The following is a 17222-nucleotide window of genomic DNA, read 5'->3' as shown; positions in this document are numbered from 1 at the left end:
ATTCAATACGCACAATGCTTTTATCTTTACTTTCTACGATTTAAGTTTACTTTATCCTATATATTTCTCCTCTCTTACTACCAAGACTAGCATTTTTACTATCTGAACACAAGAATCCACCAGTGAGTTAGGGAGTTTATATTATCTATCCAGACAAACCAAAGAACAATGCAGTTTGGATGATTTTCTTTTCTAATTCATAAGCCATGCACTGTCTAATCTGGTATCCTTATAATTTCTCAGTATTTTCAAGAATACCTATTGTATATCCCATGGCATGAAAAAAAGGAAAGGATAGATGCTGGGGTCAGAGTAAAAATAAAAGCTACTTAAAACACATTCGACCTTTTAGAAGAAAATGTTAAGAAACATTTATTTTAAAATATTGCATGCCTCAGGGGTGTCTAGGCCATGAATCACAGAGTGCTGTCCAATACTTGCTGGTACCTGTCTCACTAAGAGTGTAGAAAGGGAAGGTCATTTACATGTGATGGAAATTCTAGGCCTTGTGGCTAATAAGGAGGTGGTTTAGTTATTTTTCTAAGAATAAAACCACCACTGAAAAACTACATTTCTGTAACTGACAGTTGTTGCAGAAAAGAATATCAACTTGATGATCGCTGACTGACACCCTACCTCCTTTCATACACATCATCATATTTCATCCTCACAAGGACCCTATGAAGTAGGCAGGAGAAATATTTCCTTCATTTGATAGCTGCAGACACGGAAACTTGGAGGGATCAACTGACTTGGTTAAGGTCACATGTGTGGAGGCAGAACCAGATTCCAACCCAGACCAGCCATGACATTGACTAGGATTTTGAATAAGCCCCGAAGATCATTTCTTTGTGGCCGCATGGGTCTACCACCCTTTGTTTTCCAGAACTGTCAGCCTGGTTATTGCTTGTGAGCAGAAACAGAAATAGAATGAAACAAAGATGACTAGGTTGTCTTTAGGTCGGATTTTTTTCTTTTTGGAAACTTAAAAATAAATTAGTCCAATGTCAATCTCCTGGCTCGATAATGCACTATTATTATATAAGATGTAACCACTGGGAGAGACGGGGTGCAGGGTAAATAGGACCTCCCTGTACATGTCTTTTGCAATTTCCTGTGAATATATAATTATTTCAAAATAATAAGAAAAAATAAATTAGCTTTCGTAAGAAAAAAATAAATTGACTTTTGTAGAGGATAAGAAAAACCATAAAAACTTTAGAGAAAATAAAAAGATCTTTCATGTTTGAGTTTTTTCCAGTGTGATTGAAGGTGGTTTTCCTGATAAGCTCATTTAATTCCTCAGTTTTAACACATAACTGAAATGAAAATTCTCAGGCTTTCTAAGATAGGGCCTGAAGTCCAGGACGGCCTGCTACATTCAAGCATACATGCATTGTTTTCCCTAAACAGTAATTTAAAAATTATTATTAAGATTGGTATGAGGAACAAAACTGTAGAGCCATCTATAAATGAAACTGGCATACAGGGAGCACACGTAATTGAAACGAAGTTTGCAAACAAAGCTGAGATGGAGATGCACTGAGAATACAGGCTTAATGATAACTGCCCATCACTCATGTTGAAGAAATACGATATGATAATGTGACAAGCTGGGGTCTGGAAAATGAGAATAGAAGAGTGGAAATGAAGACAGATTACTTTCGCCCCCATGGGAGAAGCAAAGGCAGTGATGTCAAAGCACATAGATTCTAAGTCTAAATTCTTCCCTAGATGGGGTCTCTGCCATGTGACAAACGGGAGGCTGGTCTGAGGCCAAAGACTCCCCAGGAGGGACCTGTCCAGGGGGGACTCCATGGTTCTGGGTCCTGGAGAGGGCAGCTGGAAAAACTGTCCATCTGGGATGAGATTTCCCTCTTAGAAACCCTACGCTTCTTTCCTCTAACTTATCCAAGATGTCACACCAAAGACAGGATGAAAAAAACAGGTTTTGTACTCAATAAAGATATTATTTATTTAATTAATATTTAATTAATAAGAGATTTATTTAATAAATAAATAAATAAATTTAAATTTATTAATATTTAATTAATAAGAGATTTATTTAATAAGAGATTTAAATGATCACTGTATCTTCAGACCCCTGTTCACCCCCAAATTGTTTAAATCCCAGGGGACTTTAGGAAGCCACATTTAACTGTTTTCCTTGAACGTATTTTCCAACAGTGCTCAGAGACCAATGCCTTTCTTGAATTATAGGTCTTCAATATTCTCTTTTTATGCCATGTGTATTTGTTCTGGCAATGTCAGGTAAAGATTTTTTTTCTTTCACATTTGACTTGAATTCCTCATGGATTATAGTTAACCAATCAGGTCTAGCTAGGAATACGGTAATTATCACAAAAATTCTCTCTCTTTCTTGAATAGTATTTGATAATCAGAAAGCCTAAGTTGGCCTCTTCCTCCATCTTAAACCTCCACTCATCTTTCAGAAGATGGAAAGAACTAAATAGATGATAATATGGTTTAGTGGAAAGGATATATGTTTTGGACCTGGGTCCAAGTCTTAGCTCTGTTGTTCTCTAGCACTGTGACCTCAGGCAAGTTATTTAATCTATTTGAGCCTCATTTTCCTTAATTGTCAAGTGGTATAGTAATACCTACCTCAGATGATTGTTGTGAAATTTAAAAGATATTACTTTTGTGAAACGCCCACCACAGTGCCTGGAGACAAGACACATACATAAACATTATAACACAAAGCAACACGTGGCAAGTGCCCCGTGAGGGTATGCATGAGGTGTAGGCGAGAGGCCAGGGTGGTCAGGGAAGGCACTTGGAGGAGGTACAGGTGAGAGATTTCCATAGATGGAGATGAGAGGCGGAGGCCAGTTTAGGCAGAAGGAATAATAGCATGGAAAAGGCGTGTGAATAAAAAGGGCAAGGCGGACGATCCACTTGCAGTAGAACATTGGAGGGAGCAGTTGACAATAAGATTTGGAAGGAAAGGAGGAAGGTCTTGATTGCTTGGTTCCTCTTGGGGAGCCACTGATCATTTTTCAAGCAGGAAAATGATATAGTCAAAGAGGGCTTTGGCAACAAGAAGTAGCATGAGCCCCCTGGAAAACAGCGGGAAGAACCAGAGTGATGGGTGAGTAGGGTAGGCACTGGGGGACAGGTGGGTGGAGAGAAACTAAGGAGAGGATGAAGCCAAGTTTCATCTACTTCATGATTTGGCCTGGGGCCAGTTGTGCCTCTGAGGACCTTTGGCAAGAGAAGACAACCACAGATCTGCATTTGGAACACTGTGGTTTACAAAGCAAGGCATGGGTTAAACAAAGGGGTGTTTGAACTTAAACCGCTGGCTGAATATCACAGCACAATAACTAACACTGGGATGCACCTGGTTTTCATTTCATGTGTAACAGATTGTTGAGTTATAATTCTAATATGGTCTTAATGCAGATTTTGCATTCCATTTCCTTTTGTTTCTTTCCACAAGGTAAAAAAGAAAATCGATTTTGCTGCTCTGTCTAGCCACCTTTATACTGAGCTAGAACCATGAAATCGTCATTATGTAATTAACAAATTTTATGGCATGTTTACAAACTCCAGAGTCACACAAAAAGTAAAGTAACTTGGAACAAAACGAAAATGTCACACCACATAAATAGAGAAGTGATGTTTAATCCCGTCACTCTCTTTTGAAAGGGGTTTATTAAATTCACAAATATTTTCCACTTTTTAAGTTCACATTATTTGTGGATTAAAGGCATTTATGATTTATTTAAAACAAAGAGGGGACATTTTTGTCATTTTCCAGCAGCAGCTGAGTTTTGGCTTAATATTTCAGCCATAATGGGGTATTTCTAGTCCTTTCAGATAGAATCTATAAGAGCTAAATAAAAACTTTAAAATATGGTTTATTGGAGTAATTAGGTGTCAATGAAAAAATGTTGCCTGCCATATCAGTAAACAAGATTTGCAGCCATCAAGCCATCACACTACAGCCACTCTGGTGAGCCCTGAGGGAACTCAGGATAGAAACAGGATGCCCACCGTCAAATCATCAGACACTGCAGCCACTGCCCACCCCACAGTGCATCCTGAAGAGACTCAGGATGAGAAAGCTCGGGATACTGGCCCCAGATAGCTGAGGTGCATATCAAAGCAATGATTTCAATGAGCCCTGACTTTTGCATCTTCCCATATATAGAAAGATGCATCCTTAACTTGAGATCTTTTGTTGCAAAAACTCCTGTATCTCCTGGTTCCTCCCTTACCTCTTTGGAAGCAGTCTCTCAGAGTGATCTGGATGCTGTGTCCCAGGCTTAAGTTCTCAGTTTTGTCCAACAAATAAAACATAATTCTCAACTTTTAGGTTGCGCATTTTTTTTTCAGTCGACATAGGGACCCAAAATTATTTCCAATAAACATAGGGGATTCATTGAGACACATCATTTTGACTTAGGGGCTAGATATTTGATATCCAGAACTTTAAATGAAGAAGTAATAATTATGGAAATACTGCTTAAAATGTACTCGCTAGAGAAGGCATTACCACTTCAAGAAGACCTTCTAGACTGGAATGCTTGGTCTTATCTGAGGAGCAGAGTATCATTGACTCTAACAAAGCCACTGAAAAGATAGCTGATAGAATGGTTTCTATCATTTTTGAAACTGTTTTTACAGTGTAATGTGAATGGGAATCAAAACATTTGATTACATGGACAAATACACACTGTAATTCCTGGAAAACTGAAACACTGATGTTGTAGCCTAATGTTTCTCCTTTTTCTAAATTCTGCCCTGACACACAATACATCATGATTGGATGAGTTACAAATGAATAATTATAAAACTTTCCAATCTTCTAAGATCAGATTTCAGGCAACACTTTAATAAATAGGTAGTAAATATTGTATATTTTAGTAAATATTGCGTACCGAATTAGCACAAGATGAGTTCAGGAAGCCAACGAAGAAAAGGATAACTTGGTTTTCTGGATATTATTTTTAAAGAGTTTAATTCTTGCAACTAATTAAACAATCTTTATAACTGTTAGCTGGTTATGGTTAAAAATTTAATAACTGAAATAAGATGACTTAAAAAATGATATGTGAAAATGGCTTAAAAGTATAATGCGTTATAAATGTTTAGGTACTGCTATTGTCATGAAACCTCATTTAACTTTGTTTATATTTATTTACCAGCCTTTCTCTTTAGAAAACATGCCTTTTAGTGAAGAAATCATGATACAAAATTATGTGTACAATATGTGTGAACAAATAAAAATTTTAAAAATTAAAAAAATCTTCGACTACTAAGGAAAAATTACTGTCAACAATGTTCAATATTGGGATAAGTATTAACTATAAATGGCTTTCTTTACTTTCATATTTTTTTCTGGCTCTTTTAAGTTGTATATGATGAGAAATATTTTATAATGGAGGAAAAACCAAAGAAACATACTATATCTTCTATTATTTGTTTTAAAATTATAAATTCAGGAGGGTAGAAAAAGGCATACTATTTGTAAAAGTCATATAGATCAGAGGTCTGATTCAGAAGTAAGCTTGAAAATGTCAGGAGACATTTGGATTTGCTGGGTCAGTAGAATACAGAAAGCTGGGAAGGATAGGGACTGTTACAGCCAGAAGGGTCAGGGAGAGACTGAGCAGGGGGTCAAGAATGAAGACCGAAAATCCAGGGTTAATGATTCAGGGTTTCTAGTGGTGGAAGCTAGTAACAATGTATAAATCCAAAGGCCAAACTGGCTGAGAAATTGAAAGTTTCATATTTGATCCCCGAAGTGTGGATATCCAAGACATTCAGAGGAATCAATAAAAATCACCAGAAAAACCACAAAATGATCAATACCCTGTCAAGCTTTTGGCCAAAGAAAGGGCTTTTAACCTCTTTCCTGTTAAGAGAGTGTGCTTGCTGAAGAGGATATGAGAGCCTGAACTCCTGGCCTTCAGAAGAGGCAAGTGGTAGGGTTTTACCGGGAATGGCTCTGGCATGGATAAGTGACCACTGAGTGGTCTGTGTCTCCTGGGAGAGGCAGTCAGCCATGTAAGGCAGGTCTCTGCTCTCACCTGCTGGAGGGATGCTCCTTGGGCTTTGTGCAGCCAGTCCCTCCTCTAAAGAGAGGATGAGGGACAAATGAGACAGGAGACAAGGAAATGTCCAAAGCCTACAAAAGGGAGCCAATATTGCATGGTCCTAAGATAAGACAGAAATCCTAGCTAACTGTCCCAAAAGATGCCAACCAACCTGTGAACTGGCTTACAGTGCACTCCCTGACTTTCATAATTTCTGAACCCCCAAATCACTGTTATTCCAAGTCTTATTTGATTAGTTTGCATCATTTGACCAGGGATTATTTTTTTCCCTTCTTCCTTCAAAACTCCTTTCCCTCTGCTTCTGTGAAGCTCTCCCCTAGTTTTCTTCTGACCTCTCAGAGGGCTTTTTCTTGCTCGATCTGCCTTTGACGTGCCAGTGCTCAGGACAGAGTTTCCCTCCTTCTCTCTCCTTCTACACAACGATGACATTCACTTTATGATCCCAACTATTGTTTACGTCCAAGTGATGCCCAAATCTTGGTCTCAAACTCAAGTATCCATACTGAGTTCCAGACACTTATTGCCAAGTTAAATTAGTAAGTTCATGTATCATCAGTATCTTTTTTTAGGTTATCATTTCTTGTTTGGGTGTTTACTACTAACCTTTGGTAAAAATATCCTCTCCAGCCTTTGCTTGCACCTTCCTTTCCATCCACCAACCATACCATCATGCTGTGAAATGTGTTCTTATGATAGGCAGATCTGAACACATTGGTGGCATCTTATCACCTTTGAGATAAAACATGGCTTACAGAGGCCTTCGTGATCAAATGTGTATGTACCTCCTGACCTCCACAACTTTCCTGTGCAATTCCAGACCCCTCCCTTCACCAAACTCAGACATACACTCACCCTGCCCTATAGTGTTAACCTCTGGGCCTTTGCAGCTATAGGTTTTGGCTGGAAATGTTCTGTATCATTGTCTGAGGGAATACTGCAATGCTCTTCTCCCAGCCTCAGGCTAAATGTCATAGCCTCTAAAAGCCATTTCTCTCTCCGTAAAGCATTAACCTCTTTCTTAGCTCTGTCCCCATGATGCAGGATGGGAGCTAACACGACCACACTTTGCCATGCGTATGCCTCTCTTAACCAGGCTCCTGAATGTTTCCATCTCGGTATATCTTCTTCCAGAAGCAGTGCTTGGAATGTAACAGACTCAGTAAATGTTTGTTCAATGAATTAGTAAATGAATATATTTCCACTGTGGGGAATGGAAATTTTATGCAGTGGAAATGTGGAGCCCCAACCGCTGGACTGTCAGGGAATTCCCAAATTTGTATTTGAAAATGGAATTGGAGTGTTTTAGATTTTCCTTATTAGCAAAATTTCCTTAAAACAATTTCAAGTGAACTCACTCAAACGTCTAAAGACAATGTCTCAGCCCTTGATTGATTAGTAGAGATGGGGGGAAGCAAAATGATTGTTGGGGTCATTGGGAGACCTTCCCGATGGAACAGGGCAGCCCATGCACATGAACCATATCATGAGGGGGAGGCCAGGAGGAACTCGAGGCCCCTCCTTACGCAGGCATCTGACCCCAAGTGCAGAGAAGAGGAGATCGTTAAAAGTCGTCTTGAAATCTCGAGGAGTTTGTCAGGAATTAAGCAAATGAAATGCAGGGGACTTATCACTTTAAAAAGAAATAGTAACAACAGGCAGAGAATAGAGATAATTTGCCTCCTTGTGTTTGGGAAAAGAACATCAAGGAGAGTTATGCTACTGTTTATGAACTCTGTCATCTCGATATTTCTGCTTTTTTGGCTTTCGCTACAGCATTCTTTTCAGACAGAGATGCTCTCCCCTATCTTACAATAGAGAAGGTCAAGATAAAAAGATGCAGACAGAATTAAGATTGGAAGGCTGAGAAAGTCTATGGCGGCACACACAAAAAAGCATTGTTAAAAAGGAAACAGGGCTTCCCTGGTGGCGCAGTGGTTAAAGATCCGCCTGCCAATGCAAGGGACACAGGTTCAAACCCTGGTCCGGGAAGATCCCACATGCTGCGGAGCAGCTAAGCCCGTGAGCCACAACTACTGAGCCTGTGCTCTAGAGCCTGCAAGCCACAACCACTGAAGCCTGTGTGCCTAGAGCCTGTGCTCCACAACAGAAGCCACCGTAATGAGAAGTCCGGGCACCACAGCCAAGAGTAGCCCCTGCTCTTTGCAAGTAGAGAGAGCCCATGCACAGCAACAAAGACCCAATGCAGCCAAAATTAAAAATAAATAAATAAATAAAATTTAAAAAAAAAAAGAAGGAAGCAGAAGAAAAGGTATCATAGCATTATACCATGTAGCTAAAGGTCTCAAAGTCTTGGGGGAAAAAAAGTGCTAGTCTGAGTTCGTCATTAAAACCAAAGTTAAATGAAGCCTTGATTGATAATCATAAAAGAGATAAGAGAGCATTGCCATATTTAATGTAGGTACTTCTGTTTTTATCTCTGTCTAAATGACTGATCTTTGTAGATTCCAAGACATAGTTTTGTTTTTTGCTTTTTAATTTTTATTTTATATTGGAGTATAGCTGATTAACCATGTTGTGTTAGTTTCAGGCATACAGCAATCCAAGACATAGTTTTGTTTCACTTTTTAATATCCATGAAATTGGGGCTCACAGTATACTTGATGGCATTTGAGAGTTTGGCAAGTTTCTCTGCTTTTTTAGTGGTATTCAATATAATACTTTATCTTTAATTGATGGTGTCTTAGAGTCAATGATGTAGTGTATATACTATTAATCTCCACCATAACATGGGTAAATAGGGTAAAAAATATCAGATGCTGAGGTTGCATCCAGGGCGAGCCTGTGCAGCTAGACAGCTGAAAGTCCCAGGTATCTAGCTAATTGATCTGTATTCTGCAAGGTCCCAGCTATAGTTTGATGTTACCTTGAGGTCACAAGCTGCAGCTTAAATATTGATGGGGATGACTCTGCATTTTGTGACAGGTGGGTTGCCAAGACAGTGCCAACAACTCCAGAAATCCCCCAGGTTGTTGATGCCCCACTTAGCTGCCCTGATCCATGGAGACTGGGTCAAGGGCATACAGGAGACGTGGAGATCAACCATCAGCCTTTCTCCTTGTAATTGCTTGATGTAATCTTCCCAGCCTTCAGCCCCTCCTAATTCTCCCAACACTATCCCCTCCCCAAGAATATAAGTAAGTTTTCCCATTCTCCTCCTTGGGAATGGAGAGGAGACAGAGGACTAGAGCTTGTCATCAATCACATTTTATCCAAACTTACACTATTACAGGAATTTACAAGATTTACCTTTAGTGATCATAGGTTAGTAAATATTAGACCCAGCAGCTTTAAAATAAGAACACTTGGGCTTCCCTGGTGGCCCAGTGGTTGAGAGTCCACCTGCCGATGCTGGGGACACGGGTTCGTGTCCCGGTCTGGGAAGATCCCACATGCCGCGGAGCGGCTGGGCCCGTGAGCCATGGCCGCTGAGCCTGCGCATCCGGAACCTGTGCTCCGCAGCGGGAGAGGCCGCAACAGTGAGAGAGGCCCGCATACCGCAAAAAAAAAAAAAGAACACTTAACTAAGGAAGCATTCATGCTGAGTTACTAAGAATTCAAGTTCTTTTGCCAATGGGAAGATTTCTTTTGAGATTAGAAGGGTCATTCACCTTGAGTCTGCTTTCGAAATTGCAGGCAAAGCACATGAAATGAAAACACTTCATCTGGTGGGCTAGGTAACACACTTAACTGCAAGTGCTGTCGTGTATCATAACAGCCAATTGCTCTTTTCAAGATCACATATGTAAAGATTCTCCTTCAGTTCAAAGTTAAGAGGACTATTTTCAGAACCTGGCCATGTTGCTAGATACATCTTAACTTTTTTCCCAAGGTCTCATTAAAGAAAATAATTGGACAACTAACTGCCAAGCACTATGATATATCCAATGGAAACAGTAGCAAACTATATAGATGATGTTTCTACTTCCATGGAATATGGTTGAAGATAACCTCAATCTACATGCAACTATTACTAAGATTTTCAGATAATTATAATTAATAATTAATTTTCAGATAGCTATACTATTTCATAGGAAACTGTGCTTCAGTTTCTCCTCAAAGTATTACTTCTTCTTTTTTTTTTTTTTTTTTTTTTTTGCGGTACTTGGGCCTCTCACTGTTGTGGCCTCTCCCACTGCGGAGCACAGGCTCCGGACGCACAGGCTCCGCGGCATGTGGGATCTTCCCGGACCGGGGCACGAACCCGCGTCCCCTGCATCGGCAGGCGGACTCCCAACGACTGTGCCACCAGGGAAGCCCCAAAGTATTACTTCTAATGGCTCATTGGGGCAGGACGTCAATTCTTTATCTCTGAAACAAATTTTCTAATGTTCAGTATTGTAAAATAAAATTGTAGTCAATATGGTTCCCAAGCTAACAGAAATGATGAATTCCTGGGCCTGCTGTCAGGTTCTTCTCATACTTAATACGAAGGACACTGACTGGTGACTGATCAAATAGTTTGGAAGCAGGATGCACTAGTCAGAAAAGATCCAACTGCAGGCCAGAGGGCCACGTGTTTGAGTTGTGCCTTGTTTTCCTCACTGCTAAGAATGTCTCAAAGCATGTGGTTTACAATAACATTGGTAACAACTACTGACAGCCAAATGCTTTCAAGAAACTCAAAATATTCTGTTGCTAGGGTTCCCTATGAACTGTGACTGGAGTGATAGCCTCTTCTCTCCAGATTTTATGGAGCATGTTTGCCGTTACTTCCACAGACATCTACATGCCCTTCAGCATCAATAATGTCCATATCAATGTGACCCAGTTTGGTTCCTACAGAGCCAAAATGGCTTCTTCTCAGATGCAAAGAGGTGTTTAAATAAGAATGATATAAATGTAGTGGAAATAATTCAATGTATTAGGCTAATGACTTTTTCTTGCTAAGGAAGATACATGAATCTTTACATTGTGTCAAATGTTTAAGGATTTTATGAAATAATTCCGAGTCTACTGGTCACTCATGGACTCATTAAATTAATGAAAACAGGATCAGGGCTTTTTCCAAATTCCTTAGAGAGTTTTACACATATTGGTTGAGTAGAGTAAGAACTAATGTCTTTAAATCCATAAAGGCTGACAATAGACTGTAACACAACTCTTCAAATTAAGATAGTTGGCTCATACACTGGTAACAGTTACTTTTGATACCCATGCACATTATTTTTTACATCAGTGGGAGAGACATAAAATTAACCAAGAGACTGGATCCCATTCAATGGCAGTGATCATAAAATAAGATAGAATTGAATCTTGCTATTTGAAGTAATTCTATTCTATTAAGTCACCATGAACACTGAATTAGGGAATACTGAGTCACTGCTTCTAGAGGAAATATATAGTTAGGTTCCTGCCTGGTCACAACATTTTCACCAACTAATCAATAGATAACCTTGTTTTATATCTATTTTTCTCTAAAGACACCATATTTAATATATACTGTTGATTCATTAACATTGAACTCAAAACCAACAGTGCTCTAAGTCATGTCTGAACAAAGCTTATCTTTACTTTTCCATATTTTTTCCATAAGGCACATTATAGATTTCTTTCACATAGAAACACTAGACAACACTTCAGCACTACACTTGAGGGCCATTTTAAACAGTGAAAAGCACGAACAAACAATACCTGTAACCCTAAATAAACCAAAGAAAGGACATTAGTTGATAGTATAAGAACTGAAACAAGAAGGCAAAGCATCACGTGCTCAACCTCATCTGGGGGGTATGTGTTTGGTGACTCAAACTTTTTGCTGCTATGCACAACTTCATATGACCATAAAAACACCACGAGTATTGATCCTGGGTACCAAATAAATTTTAGCAAGTGGGATAAATTTACAAATCTGGTTCCCACGAATAACAAAGATCAACTGTACCTTTTTTCAAACTGATTATTTTGTGAGTCTGAGTCTTTCATTAAACAAAAGGAAATTTTATAAATTAATAGCACTATTTATAAGGATTCTAAAAATTCCTTACACAGAAGAATTTGGTAACCTCACCCTTGAAATAGATTAGGATGCAGAAGCTTAAAGATTATTTACATTCAGTACTATGAAGTCCGTAGAATATGTAAGAAAATTCGTTTGCTAATTCTTTGTTAAATCCAGAAAGTCACCAGTTGTGGCATCAGAATGCTTCTTCTGTCAAAGATAATAGTTTTGAAAGATACTGGAAAGTACTTGACCATGAGGAGTACTTTTCATAGCCACGGAGGTTGTATAAGCACTTTTGTAAACGTCATTATTTGCCAGAATAGGTAGGTTAATAATTCATCTTCTTTCCCTTTAAAAACACCAACCATGTAATTCATCAGTAGCTCAATCTTTTCCTTGATATCTACAAGAGTTCATGTTTTTCTTTTACTTTTTTTTCTTTTTCTTTCATCTTCTCCATCCAAGTCCCCCTCTCCTTGCCAGCTCTTGGCTTTTTTGATTACATGACCTTCAAGGGAAAATTGGCTAGAAATTTGAAAATCACGTAATGTTCAGTGCCAAATAATGCTTGGAATGCAAATAACGATTGTGGGTATGATCTTATAAAAACATTAACAAAACGTGGGTCAAAGTTTGTCATTCAGCTTGAAAGCTGTGGATTTGTGACTTAAACTCCAGTGTTTGACCCCGCTAGCCACTCAAGTAGAGTGCCTGGTAACTTACAATCAAAAGCAAACAATTTTGAGCATATCACAGACGTTGACACACATGATTCCTTAAAGTTCAGAAATAATTATTATTCTCAGTTGGGCACATTAGAGGACTCAAGATTTATTAAATAACAACTCAAAGCTCAAGTTACTTCTCTTAACTTTATTCTCTCAGAGCCACTCAGCACCCGTGAGCATGGATGCCTCTACGGGATGGGTGACAAAGCAGAGCTTTCCAACTTCCAGGAGAATTGGGGGTGGGGTGGGGTTTAAATGTAGACAAATCAGCTACCTACCCTGAAAAACAAACAACCAATCAATCAAATGAACAGTTAATGGTTAGTAACATGACAAATGTGAGCTGATATTCGTGCGGCTGCTGTTTTTGTTATTTTTGCTGTTATTTTGGCTTTGGCTTTCTTTAACTGTTGTGTAGGTACGAAGCCAGTTACAGTCAGTGATTTTATTTCTACAACCTAAATTGTATTCAGTTCTACCTTTAATCTCCTACTTTGCCACTTTAGGTTCCAAGGGGGTACGGAGTCTGTCTATATGTTTCCATCATGTCTGTAGTATCCAGTCTTGGATACTTTGGTTTCAACTTCATGTCACCAGCTGCATTCGCCCCTAACAAAAGTCAGCGTGTCCTCTGAAACTTTGAAGCTGGGCACTGACTTCTCCCCTCCAGCTGGGAAGGTCCTAGATAGCATATTCCTCCCGAAGAAGGCTGTTTCATCTACACTGAAAATCTGTTATTTAGTGTAGCCACTTTTATTATCTTATCTAGACCTTCTGGAGAACTTGCTGCAGCTTTTACATCAGCACTTGCTGCTTCACTTTGCACTTTGATGTTACTGAGATGGAGTCTTTCCTTAAACCTCCTTAAACCTCTGCTAGCTTCAGACTCTTCTTCTGCAGCTTCCTCACCTCCTTCATCATTCCTAGAATTGAAGAGAGTTAGGGCCTGGCTATGGATCAGGCTTTGGCCTAAGGGAATGTTGTGGCTGGTTTGGTCTTCTATCCAGACAACTAAAACTGTCTCTGTATCAGCAATAAGGCTATTCTGCTTTTTTATCATTCATGTGTTCACTGGAGTAGTGCTTTTAATTTCCTTCCAGAACTTTTCCTTTGTAGTGACTACTTGGCCAACTTTCAGCCTATCTGGGCTTTCAATATACCTTCCTCACTAAGCTTAATTATTTCTAGCTTTTGATTTAAAGGGAGGGATGTGGGACTCTTCCTTTCACTTGAACACTTAGAGACCATTAATTAGCCTAATTTCAACATTGCCTCAGAAAACAGGGAGGCCCAAGAAGAGGGAGAGAGATGGGGGAATGGCCAGAGAGTGGAGCAGTCAGAACACACACATCATCCTATATGGACACAGTTCATGATGCCCCAAAACAATCACAATAATCACGTCAAAGATCACTGATCACAGATCACTATAACAAATATAATAATAATGAAAATTTTTGAAATAGTGCGAGAATTATGAAAATGTGACACAAAGACAGGAAGTACGGAAATGCTGCTAGAAAAATGGCACCAATAGACTTGCTCAATGCAGGGTTGCCACAAACGTCAATTTGTAAAAGACACAACATCTGTCAAGCGCAGAAAAGGGAAGTGCAGTAAAACGAGGTCTGCCTGAATGCAAGTCTAGTCATCTTCTACTCAGCCAGACATTAAAGTGATGGGCAAAAATGTAAAACAGTGCCTTTCTTCAAAAAAAAGTCTTTGCTTTGAAAAATATAGTACTTTCCATAAAAGAGTTCTATTTTTGTTAACAGGTGATGGGTTTATTTTTTTTAATGAACTAATAACTAATCATTTTTAAGAGTATAAAGGAAAACAAAGACCAAAGAATTTGAGGAAGGCTGCATTAAGAAACAAAATGGTAAGACTGTTATAGTCCTTGGAAAGAGAGGGCTCACAGCCCCAATCCCTGGCCCTTCTGCTCATAGCTTTTGGTGTCACTTGAGAGATTAGTTAATAACTTAAAAATATTCCAGTATTCTTCACTTATGCAAAAATACGTCTGCCAGCATATACTTATATTTCAAAACCTGGCTAATTTACACTAATTTATGTGTATAACGTGTTCAGTAATAGCATTTCACCAAACTATGCTAGAAGAACTGTTATCAAAATGCCACCCAGAATAAAACAGCTTTACATAATAAATTAAAATTTTAATTAGCCTATCAATTTTCATGTTTAAGGTACTTCAAAGTTGCTTGCAAGCCACTGGTTTTGTATCTGAAGCATTGTCTCAGAAATCTTTTTCACACTATCATTTTTCACCTGACTCAAGAGAGAGGACAAGTAAACATTAGCCTCATTCTGGGCTATAATCTCAGGTTGTGAAGCAGCAGAATCTAAATTATCATTTTTTATTTTATCTAAGGCAACGATGATTGAAAGGTTTACCATTATTTTATATAACAAAACAAATAAGCAAAAACAAACAGCCCAAATGATCTCCCTATAAAGCTGGAATGCCAAAGGGCTACAAGGTAAATAAAACACCAAACCACCCACCAGAAATGGACTTCAAGGGAAGATGCATGTCTCAATCTGGGTGAGGGAAGGAAGCAAAAAGTTCTCTTTAAGAATCTGACCCACAGTCCTTGCTTTGGTTAGAGTTTCAATTGATAAGATCTATGTGGTCAAAGACCTAAAGCAGAGAATGTAGATAGTACCCCCAGGTGACTTAACAGGAGAAAATACAAACTGTCTTGCCATTGATTATAAGAGGAGAGTCAATTTCAGCAGTGTCAAAATGTGGAAAAACAACAGCAACAAAAATGAGTGTCTTAGAAACAATGAAATACAGTAACTAGAACTGACTGGTTTATAAGAAATGATTAAATATTGCTTACACAGGATTAATTTGTATGATGTCATACCTTATACACCATACTAATATACATACTTTTATTTAGTCTAGCAAGTACTATGCAAGGGGAAATAGAAGAAAAATATATGTAATAATGGGCAAAGTTTTCCAATATTCTTGGTGTGTCTACTTCTAAGACCATAATCACATAATCACAGAGTAAAAATTAACATGCTCATCTCAAAACCAAGATATCTGATAAGTGTATTTTCAGTTCATGCCATTTATTTTCCTGATTTCTTTCCTCTGAAAGGTATCTGCATACTTGGAATATGTTTTTATTGGTCACAGATAAATTTATGATGGTCCCTTGATTTTCATATTCAACAAGAAAACCTATAGCTCTTAAAAAGCAACTTTTGAAAACAAAGATTAAGAATATACTTTAAAACCTACATTTAAATTACAAGGTGCCTGGGTCCTAAATTTGACTCCACAATGCTTCCATGGCAATGGTACACGTGGTCTTTATCATGCTCTAAACCCAGAGCCCTGGATTCTGTATACAGTAGCAGGGTGGCCTCTCTAAGTTTACATTTCTTTTATGTTTATTGGTTTGGTTTCTAAGAAATGTAGACTCAAGTGAGGTGTCTTGCTGCAGTTGGTATCTATTCAGGGAATGTAATAATATAGGAACTGAAATTTCAGTCATCACTGCTAAGTTACCTAGTTAAATATTGAGGCTTTGGGGTTATGGTCTGTGATCCAGAAATCTCTAACCAGCGGGCATTTGACTCAAGTAAATTTTGAAAGATCAAATGAGTCTTTCTAGACCATGGATGACTGGCATGGGACCACTGTGCAAATGAGTGCTATCACAAATCACCTTTCTTCTGGGGGCAGTGGGCTACCTGCTGATCACAAACTGCCCACTAAAAACACACGGTCACACCCTGCCCTCTTCTGTTCTGACTACTTTTCTAAAATTGAAACTCTTGGTTTTTTTTTTAAATTAGCTTCAAGTGTTCAGTGGTGATTCTTTTTCCTTAAGGTAATGAGTTATAGATTATACAGTACTTAAACATAGCTATCCACTTTACAAGGGGTTTTGAGATCTGCATGGAAATACTCAAAACAGACTACAGTCTTAGAAACTGAAAAATGGCTAAAGGTTTTGCTGAGTAAAAAATCCCACCCTCTTTTCTTTCCTTACAACTGTAATCTCAGTGTTGAAAGTATAAAATGCTGCATCAAGTAGGATGCCTCTTAAATGATAAATGGATGAAGTAGATGCTTTGAATAGAAATACTAAATAAAGCTCTTCTGTTGAAATGATGGTCTTGGTACAAAATGGCACTTATTCAAGGCATTCAAACAACTCCATTCTATTTCACAAAGAATAAAAAGACCTCTTGGAAGCCCAGACACCTTTTCCTTGTCTTCTCACAACAAAAATAACCAACAGGAATCCATTCCCAAGTGGCACTGGAGCCATTAGCTTGCTTTTCTACTGTTTTGTGTTAGGAGAGTAAAGGGATAATTAACTGTTAAATGCTTTTCTCCTTGTTGGGAAAAGCAAAACCTTGTGTGTATCTGCTTTTCTTTCTCCTTGACCAACAGAA

The 17222-nt window shown here is 38.6% G+C and overlaps 1 protein-coding gene across 14 annotated transcripts in view; it reads right to left on the bottom strand.

The window, feature by feature from the left end:
• The window catches only part of RBMS3 (RNA binding motif single stranded interacting protein 3), a 715503-nt gene that overhangs the window by 119790 nt on the left and 578491 nt on the right, over window positions 1–17222 (bottom strand). The gene's annotated exons all lie outside the window — the stretch shown is intronic.

This window comes from Tursiops truncatus, chromosome 10 (assembly GCF_011762595.2).
Source record: "Tursiops truncatus isolate mTurTru1 chromosome 10, mTurTru1.mat.Y, whole genome shotgun sequence".
NCBI classification, from domain to species: domain Eukaryota; kingdom Metazoa; phylum Chordata; class Mammalia; order Artiodactyla; family Delphinidae; genus Tursiops; species Tursiops truncatus.
Note: the sequence above shows the minus strand (reverse complement) of the source record. Positions and strands in the feature narration are given on the sequence as shown.